Genomic DNA, 10,898 nt, shown 5'->3' on the forward strand with positions numbered 1-10,898 from the left:
GGCCCTGGCATTCCCCTATATTGGGGCATATAAAGTTTGCAAGTCCAATGGGCCTCTCTTTCCATTGATGGCCGACTAGGCCATCTTTCGATACATATGCAGCTAGAGACAAGAGCTCCAGGGTTCTGGTTAGTACATCATGTTGTTCCAACAATAGGGTTGCAGATCCCTTTAGCTCCTTGGGTACTTTCTCTAGCTTCTCCATTGGGAGCCCTGTGATACATCCAATAGCTGACTGTGAACATCCACTCCTGTGTTTCCTAGGCCCCGGCATCGTCTCACAAGAGACAGCTATATTTGGGTCCTTTCAGCAAAATCTTGCTAGTGTATGCAATGGTGTCAGCGTTTAGAAGCTGATTATGGGACGGATCCCTGGATACAGCAGTCTCTAAATGGTCCATCCTTTCATCACAGCTACGAACTTTGTCTCTGTAACTCCTTCCCTGGGTGTTTTGTTCCCAATTCTAAGAAGGTGCACAGTGTCCACACTTTGGTCTTCATTCTTCTTGAGTTTCATGCGTTTATCAAATTGTATCTTATATCTTGGGTATCCTAAGTTTTGGGCTAATATCCACTTATCAATGAATACATATTGTGTGAGTTCTTTTGTGATTGTGTTACTTCACTCAAGATGATGCCCTCCAGGTCCATCCATTTGGCTAGGAATTTCATAAATTCATTCTTTTTAATAGCTGAGTAGTACTCCATTGTGTAAATGTACCATAATTTCTGTATCCATTCCTCTGTTGAGGGACATCTGGGTTCTTTCCAGCTTCTGGCTATTATAAATAGGGCTGCTATGAACATAGTGGAGCATGTGTCCTTTTTACCGGTTGGGACATCTTCTGGATATATGCCCAGGAGAGGTATTGCTGGATCCTCCGGTAGTACTATGTCCAATTTTCTGAGGAACCGCCAGACTGATTTCCAGAGTGGTTGTACAAGCTTGCAATCCCACCAACAATGGAGGAGTGTTCCTCTTTCTCCACATCCTCGCCAGCATCTGCTGTCACCTGAATTTTTGATCTTAGCCATTCTGACTGGTGTGAGGTGGAATCTCAGGGTTGTTTTGATTTGCATTTCCCTGATGATTAAGGATGTTGAACATTTTTTCAGGTGCTTCTCTGCCATTCGGTATTCCTCAGGTGAGAATTCTTTGTTCAGTTCTGAGCCCCATTTTTTAATGGGGTTATTTGACTTTCTGGAGTCCACCTTCTTGAGTTCTTTATATATATTGGATATTAGTCCCTTATCTGATTTAGGATAGGTGAAGATCCTTTCCCAATCTGTTGGTGGTTTTTTTGTCTTATTGATGGTGTCTTTAGCCTTGCAGAAGCTTTGTAGTTTCATGAGGTCCCACTTGTCAATTCTCGATCTTACAGCACAAGCCATTACTGTTCTATTCAGGAATTTTTCCCCTGTGCCCATATCTTCAAGGCTTTTCCCCACTTTCTCCTCTATAAGTTTCAGTGTCTCTGGTTTTATGTGAAGTTCCTTGATCCACTTAGACTTGACCTTAGAAAGCACTAGAACAAAAGGAAGCAAATTCACCCAAGAGGAGTAGACGGCAGGAAATAATCAAACTCAGGGGTGAAATCAACCAAGTGGAAACAAGAAAAACTATTCAAAGAATCAACCAATCAAGGAGCTGGTTCTTTGAGAAAATCAACAAGATAGATAAACCCTTAGCCAGACTCACTAGAGGGCACAGGGAAAGCATCCTAATTAACAAAATCAGAAATGAAAAAGGAGACATAACAACAGATCCTGAAGACATCCAAAACACCATCAGATCCTTCTACCAAAGGCTATACTCAACAAAACTGGAGAACCTGGATGAAATGGAGAAGTTCCTAGACAGATACCAGGTACCAAAGTTGAATCAAGATCAGGTTAATGATCTAAACAACCCTATATCCCCCAAAGAAATAGAAGCAGTCATTAATAGTCTCCCAACTAAAAAAAGCCCAGGACCAGATGGGTTTAGTGCAGAGTTCTATCAGACCTTCAAAGAAGATCTAATCCCAGTTCTTCACAAACTATTCCACAAAATAGAAACAGAAGGTACTCTACCCAACTCATTCTATGAAGCCACAATTACTCTGATACCTAAACCACAAAAAGACCCAACAAAGATAGAAAACTTCAGACCAATATCCCTTATGAATATTGATGCAAAAATCCTCAATAAAGTTCTTGCTAACCGAATCCAAGAACACATCAAAACAATCATCCATCCTGACCAAGTAGGTTTCATCCCAGGGATGCAGGGATGGTTCAATATGCGGAAATCCATCAACGTAATCCAGTATATAAACAAACTCAAAGACAAAAACCACATGGTCATCTCCTTAGATGCGGAAAAAGCATTTGACAAGATCCAACACCCATTCATGATAAAAGTCTTGGAAAGATCAGGAATTCAAGGCCCATACCTAAACATGATAAAAGCAATCTACAGCAAACCAGTAGCCAACATCAAAGTAAATGGTCAGAAGCTTGAAGCAATCCCTCTAAAATCAGGGACTAGACAAGGCTGTCCACTTTCTCCATACCTATTCAACATTGTACTTGAAGTCCTAGCCAGAGCAATTCGACAACAAAAGGAGATCAAAGGGATACAAATTGGAAAAGATGAAGTCAAAATATCACTTTTTGCAGATGATATGATAGTATATATAAGTGACCCTAAAAATTCCACCAGAGAACTCCTAAGCCTGATAAACAGCTTCGGTGAAGTAGCTGGATATAAAATTAACTCAAACAAATCAATGGCCTTTCTCTACACAAAGAATAAACAGGCTGAGAAAGAAATTAGGGAAACAACACCCTTCTCAATAGTCACAAATAATATAAAATATCTTGGCGTGACTCTAACTAAGGAAGTGAAAGATCTGTATAATAAAAACTTCAAGTCTCTGAAGAAAGAAATTATAGAAGATCTCAGAAGATGGAAAGATCTCCCATGCTCATGGATTGGCAGGATCAACATTGTAAAAATGGCTATCTTGCCAAAAGCAATCTACAGATTCAATGCAATCCCCATCAAAATTCCAAATCAATTCTTCAACGAATTAGAAAGTGCAATCTGCAAATTCATCTGGAATAACAAAAAACCTAGGATAGCAAAAACTCTTCTCAAGGATAAAAGAACCTCTGGTGGAATCACCATGCCGGACCTAAAGCTCTACTACAGAGCAATTGTGATAAAAACTGCATGGTACTGGTATAGTGACAGACAAATAGACCAATGGAATAGAATTGAAGACCCAGAAATGAACCCACACACCTATGGTCACTTGATCTTCGACAAGGGAGCTAAAAACATCCAGTGGAAGAAAGACAGCATTTTCAACAAATGGTGCTGGCACAACTGGTTGTTAACATGTAGAAGAATGCGAATCGATCCATTCCTATCTCCTTGTACTAAGGGAGTGGCACTATTAGGAGGTATGGAAGTACGCTGGAGGAAGTACGTCACTGCCTGGGTGGGCTTTTAGATTTCAGAAACTCAAGGCAGGCCAAGTGCCATTTTCTCTTCCTACAGCTTGCCAATCCAGATGTAGAATGCTCAGCCGCTTCTCCAGCACCATGCCCACCTGCATGTTGCCATGCTCCCTGCCAAGGTGACAGTGGACTAATCTTTTGAACTGTAAGCCAGCTTCAATGAGATATCATTTATAAGTGTTGCTTCGGGTCATGGTGTCTCCTCACAGCAATAGGAACCATTCCATCTCCAGGAAGAATGACAGTTTCTGTGCTCCACTTCTGGGCTTTGTAAAAGGGGGCTAAAGGAACAAGAAGGGAAGAGACCAGGGTTGGAAATGATGTGTACAGTAAAGAACTCAGACTCAATCCATTCTTGCGGAAGATGTTTGACTTACTAGTGAATCTCCAGAAAGAATGTAGCTCCCATGTGCCTGATTAGTTCCCACCCTCACAATGGCACAAGGCATAAGACTGAAGGTTAACTGAGTGACATTATATGAGCAGAGCTATTATAGGAACTGTACTGAGTTTCCACTGACTGTTTGCATTTAAGTTCTCTTAAGGCCCTAGCATTTTACTGTGATCATTTCAACAAGTGAATTTCCTTATTCTGGCTAACTGGCTGTATTAGTTAGGGTTTTACTGCTGTGAACAGACACCATGACCAAGGCAAATCTTAATAAAATAACATTTAATTGGGGCTGGCTTACAGATTCAGAGGTTCAGTCCATTATCATGAAGGTGGGTACATGGCAGTATCCAGGCAGGCATTGTGCAGGTATAGCTGAGAGTTCTATGTCTTCATCCAAAGGCTGCTAGTGGAAGACTGATTTCCAGGCAACTAGGGTGAGGGTCTTATGCCCACACCCACAGTGACACACCCATTCCAACCAGGTCACACCTATTCCAACAAGGCCACAACTCCAGATGGTGCCACTCCCTGGTCCAAGGATATACAAACTATACAAAGCTTTCTTTCTTTCCCTACAAAGATCTTACTTTGCAGCACAGACTGGCCTCACACTCTTGCTCCCCCTGCCTCAACCTCTCTAAATTCTTGAATTTTGGATACATGCCGTTACACCCAGCTGCTGCTTTTGAACAAGATTCTGCTCTTGCTCCCTGTAGTGGGTTGGCCCAATGCTGCTTGTATTCTAATGCTAACTTGGGTCCCCCCAAACTGCTTGCCTCATTAGGAGAGAGTCCACATGCGTGTAAGTAAGACACTGAGGGACGCTGACCTGAGTTAATTCCGATTGGTAAATAAAGATGCCAGCAGCCAATAGCTGGGGAGAAGAGACATAGGCGGGATTTAGGTTTCCTAGGCTTGGAAAGGAGGAAGGAGGAGAAAGGAGCTGCCGTGGAAGTATAGAATGTGCAGGAGTGAGGACGAGAACTGCCATGGGATAAATGAGCCACAAAAACGTGGCCATGTGCGCTGGCCAATTGGAGTTAAGAGCAGCTCAGACTGAACACAGAAAGTAGTAAGTGGTAACTCAGAGTTATCAGTAGGAAAGTGGATTCTAACAGCATGGGGAGCAGGCAGCTGCCTACGGCAAATTAAAATATAATGTGTGTGTGTGTGTGTGTGTGTGTGTGTGTGTGTGTGTGTGTGTGTGTGTGTGTGTGTTTCATCTGGGAAAATAAATGGTAAAGGCAGGTATTAACCCGCACCAGGATTTGTTAAATATTTTTTAACTACAGCATTCAATATATTGTGATATATTAGGGCAACGAGAGTCTTACCTTTAACACTTAACAGCTGTACATACTTCTGTACATATACTACGTATGACTAAAATCAGGAGTTCTAGTTTGCCCCTCTGTACTGAATTAAAACAAAAGTGGTCAAAAGCCACTTAGGGAGGAAAGGGCTTATTTGGTTTGTGGGCTACTACTGTCCATCATTGAGTGAAGCCAAGGCAGGAACTCAAGACAGAAACCTGGAGGCAGGAACTGAAGCAGAGACCGTGGAGGAATGATGCTTATTAGCTTGCTTCCAGGCACACATTCAGCTGTAGTTCTCATACAGCCCAGGCCCATTTGCCTAAGGGATAGTACTACTCACAGAGGATACTACATCAATTGTAGAGTGCCTACATCAATTACCAATAAAGAAAAAGTTCCATGAGGGTAATCTAAGGAAGGCAACTCCAGTTGACATTCTCTACCCAGTTGTATCAGATGACAACCAAGATTAGTCATCACATCGGGGTATTAACATATTCATCTCCTACAACATTTATTTTGATGTCATAAATACTCAAAAAATCCTTCTAGAATATGTAATAAGTAATTACCTGTGATGGTTTGTACATGCTTGGCCCAGGGAGTGGCACTATTGGGAGGTGTGGCCTTGCTGGCGTAGGTGTGTCACTGTGGGTGTGGACTTTAAGACTCTACTCCTAGCTGCCTGGAAATGGCAAAATATACAACAATCGTGCATCAGAAAGCTGAACAACAGAAAGGTATTCGCCCTAAGTCATTCCATTAGAAACAATAGGATTGGTATTCTGGAAAAATCTGAAATGTGAACATGGAAGGGGGATAATTATAGGACTTTAAATATCAAGCAAGAACACTTTGCAATAAGCTCCCCTGAAGGTCACCTGGCTGCCCAAAGAAATCTCAACTTTTTTCATTAAAGTTTAATTGGATGTATATGCTGAAACTGATTTCTTTTCAGATTTCATAAAGGAGGAGTTTAGACGTGTAATGTATTCTTTGATAACTTTATAGATGAACACAATGAATGAGTGCATTTATCCCTGCTCTGCTCCCCACAAGCTCCTCCAAGACCTCCTCAAACATTGACATCCCCCTTCGTGTCTTCTGCATTTTTACCTCGGGTCCAGCTAGTGCTGCTCAGATGCTCATGAGAGTGAGGTGCCATCTATCTACTGGAGCATGAACAACTGACCATGGGCCACAGGAATTAAAACAACTTAACTGTCCCTCCTCCAGTGACCATCATTTGCTAAAACAGCTTCTCAACAAGGGGTGAAGCCTCATGAGCCGTTAACAGCTTAATCTTGTACAGATCTTATGCAGGCAAACCACAGCTACTGTGAGTTAATGAGAGAAGAGCCCTGTCACGTCCAGAAAATGTTATTTCCCATCAGTCTTCCCTGATTGTAGTCCTTACAAGCTTTGAAGTGTACAATTTTATTGCTTCATAAGACCTTTATACATTTTTATAAAGACTACCAATCTCCTTCTACATTTTCTCTTGTAACTATTGAAGTTCATGTTATTCATTTCATGTTTGAATTTTTTTCTGTAGTAATTGAGATCTTCTCATTTATAGGTTAGCTAAAACATTGCCATATGCTTCTTATCTGTCTGAGAATTAAGGGCTAAGCAATGAGAGCACCATAATACTTTATAGAGGATCTGCTGACAAGTGTCCATCTCATTAGTTTTCACAAGCAGAGAACTCAGGTGTGTAGGGTCAAGATTCCAACAATGCTTTTGGGGGAATGTCCTCATTAGAGTTAGTATCATTATGATAAAACACAACCAAATGCAAGTTGTGGAGGAAAGGGTTCATTTTGCTTACATATCCATGTCATAGTCCATTATTGAAAGAAGTCATGACAGGAACTTAAAAAGAGCAAAAACTCAAAGGCAGGGGTTGATGCAAAGGCCATCAAATAATATTGCTTACTGGCTTGCTCCTCATGGCTTGCTCAGCCTGCTTTCTTATAGAACCCAGGACCACGAGCCTAGGGATGGCACCACCCACAGTGGGCTGGGCCCTTTCATATCTATCACAACCAAAGAAAATTCCCCATGCTTCCATGCAGCCTAATCATATAGAGGCAATTTCTCAATTGACTTTATCTTGTGTCAAGTTGACATAAACCCAGCTAATATGGGGTCCTTTATTTTCTTGGCTGTCCCTACTCATGCTGTGACAAGAAGCTGATGAATATCTGCTGAGGACAGCAAAAAATATCAATATTTACCCTTATTATCAATATCATGCCTAGATTCTTATTAAAATGTGGATTCTTATTAAAATGTTGGTGGGCTTTTAATGTTAAAATTCAAAAATGTTTCTCTAAGTTATTACTACAGGTCACTTGGCAGCTAGTTTATTATTTCAGAAGGCTGTTTCTGGAAATAAAATATTGAAATAATAATAGTTTCTAAATTTTCACTGAATTCAGGGGTCATGGTTCTGTTTTATTCTTCCATTCACTTCAGTAGACTGTTGCCCAGGCACGTAAATTTTGATAAATCTAATTTCACAGTCTATAAAATGAGGTGATTAATCTCAACATGGGTTCTAAGGTCGCTTTTATGATTCTGTCACCTAGACATGCAAAAGCATAAAAGATAGCCTGTCTTTTATCCTCTCGGTTTCAAGAAATAAAGGACTCCATCAAGTTCATTATACTAAATAGGAAATGATTTCTTCCCATATCTGTGAAATACTATAATGAATGTGGCCTTGGAATAGAATATAGCCTGTTTTGTACATGGATGGTGATGGAAGAAACAATGGTCAATTGAATCGAACTCCTTTGTATGATGGGCATGAATACATGGAGATATATATGTATCATTCGTGTGTGTGTGTGTGTGTGTGTGTGTGTGTGTGTGTGTATGTGGCTTACGGCCCACAATCAGGCACACAGCTAAAACAATGTTTGAAACAGCCTCCATTCTTAATCAACTTTTAATTGCTAGCAAGTAATAGAAGACAAGCTGAACAGTTGAGTACAACAAGAAATCATTTTCATCTTTATAAATGTGCTCACACAAACTTACACATGTAACTTATCAAAACAAAGCATGTGCCCTCCAAGACTTCAGGTAGTTCATCCTCAACAGTGACAGGGTACGGGCGGAAGTAAAAAGCAGTAACAACATGCAACGAGATAATGGGTGTATTTTCAGAAATATAAATTTAGTATCAAAAAACCCAAATTTCTTAAGGTTTTATTCAAATGTATACAGACTATAAGAAAACAGCAATGGGAACAAACTAGTAAGCAAACTCAGGTTAACATCGTATGTGGAATTACTTTGAATGAGCTGACCAGTATTGAAGTTAATTAACATGGACCCTGAAGCTCAGCGGCCACGGAGTGAATGAAGAAACCCTGTTAATAATTCCCTACAATGCGAATCCACTCACTGACACGGTTCTCAGACCTTCGTGGTAGGCGTTGAAGCTCTTCTGGCATTTGGTCCTCCATGTACCAAACCACAAGAGTCTTTAGGGGTTGCTGATCTTCATCACAGGAACGAAAGACAACTCAAAGTTTGTTTTATTCAAAATAGTGTCTTGTCTTTGTGCTACTAAATCAGATAGATTTACACCAAACACTGAAAGGTGAGAGTTCTCTCAGGAACTGGAGTACCAGATTGACACAAGAAAAGACATGCCCGGTGTCTGATGTCTACAGCGACAGTAGTGAACGGGCATTGTATTTGTAGACTTCCAGAACTGATAAATAAAGGTATCATTTCCTACAAATGTGCCATTATTTTACCATTATTAACAGCATAGCCCAGCATACAAATAGTCCTTGACTCTTCAAAGCTGTAGAAACTGATCATATCACTCAACATCACCAACATTGCAAATTAAACAAAACGCAGTTAACTGGGCGATATATACAATATGAGTACATAAGAGTCCCTAATTATACATAAATAATTTCTCTCGCATTAAACTCTAACAATAAACTACATTTTTTTATTCATTTATAATGTTTCTGTCTCAGAAATGAAAAATACAATCTATGATTAAGGCTCATGACTTTTATATGTTCATTTTTGATTATTGTTCCAGAGTTAAAGTTATGATTTTTGCTTTACACTTTAAAACTTGATTAAATTTGTATGATTCAGCCCATTTCCTTCTGCTTCTAGACAAGTAGAAGTTCATTCCATTAGGATATGTCCCAATATTTGGGAAACTTGATCACCAAAGGATTTCTTAGCATTCTTTAGTTTGTTATTATACTTATATCTCACATATAGAGTTTAATTTAATATTTTTTCTTATTGGCTTTATACTTTATACTTTACCTCTAACCTTTTGTCCTTTGTCAAAATAAACACTCATTTATTAACTTGTTATAATTACCTGTAGCAAATATTGATAACAAATAAAGCCGTTTGCATGTATTCTGTAATTTCAAATGGATTTCAAAATGCCTGTGACCTACAGCAATTTTCCCTGTGCAGGAATCATTTGCAATTGAAGGTGCGTTATTCTCAAACATAAAAGTCAAAGAAAGAAAAAGTGGGCTAGAGGAAGAAGATTTGAGAATTATTTTTTTAAGGGAAAAGGTTGCTTAAAGATTATTATGCTATGAATGGGTCATGGTGGTGTGAGTGTGTAACCCCTGAAAGGATCCACAAGTTCAAAGCCTTCCTGAGCTACATAGTAAGTTTAGGTCTAATTTGGGCAGTTTAGTGAAACTCTACCAAAATAACAAGGGAATGGAGGGTTGGAAACATAGCTACTCTGTGTTTGCCTAAAATTTGCAAGGCCCTGGGTTTAATCCCCAGTAACACACACACACACCATATACACATACATACAAAAACACCTCCACACACATACCACAACATATATACCACATATATACAAACACATTATGCACACACACACACACCCCATACCAACATACACACACCACATATACACACATACACAAACACTACACACACACATTCCACAACATACACACCACATATATACACACTACACACCAACATACACAGGCACCTGGAAACTCTTACTGCATAATAATTGGGTCTTTTAAACTGACTTAAAATATACCTACTACATTCCAAATGAGCTTGATTATTCACAGTGAAAGATTTGCTAACATCCTCAGAGGTGGTCCAAAAAATAATCAAAACTATTATTTATTATGACATTCAGAATGATTGTGCTTATTCAATAAGCAATTATGAATTTAATGGTTACGATTGACTACCCTACCTGATATCCTCCAAGAATACATAAGGCCTGAAGATATATTGAGTGAAAATGCCATTGCTTAAACGTGTAAATTATTTACACACACACACATGTGCATATTTAGTAACGAACATGCACTTGATAAAATGAACTTTCTAAGTCATTTCTAAGCAAATGATAATTCAGAGAGTGTAGTGTAGAGATACCAGCTAACTCAGTTGTTCAGCTCGTGATGCTAATATAGAATTTGTGATATGTCCTGACTTTAGAATGTTATGTTACATATTATTTCCACCATTTAAATTTGATTTGGATAAGAAATAGAAGTTTTGGATGTAAAAGAATTTGGTAACATTGTGAAGATACAATTTGTGCTTGTAGGGGCTAGAGAGATGGCTAAGCAGTTAAGAGCTAAGAACATTCTTTGTGTGGGCATGTGTCTTTTTAAAAGCTTTTTATT

This window comes from Mus caroli, unplaced genomic scaffold, assembly GCF_978045245.1.
Source record: "Mus caroli unplaced genomic scaffold, Mus_caroli_1 scaffold_10, whole genome shotgun sequence".
Taxonomy (NCBI): Eukaryota; Metazoa; Chordata; class Mammalia; order Rodentia; family Muridae; genus Mus; species Mus caroli.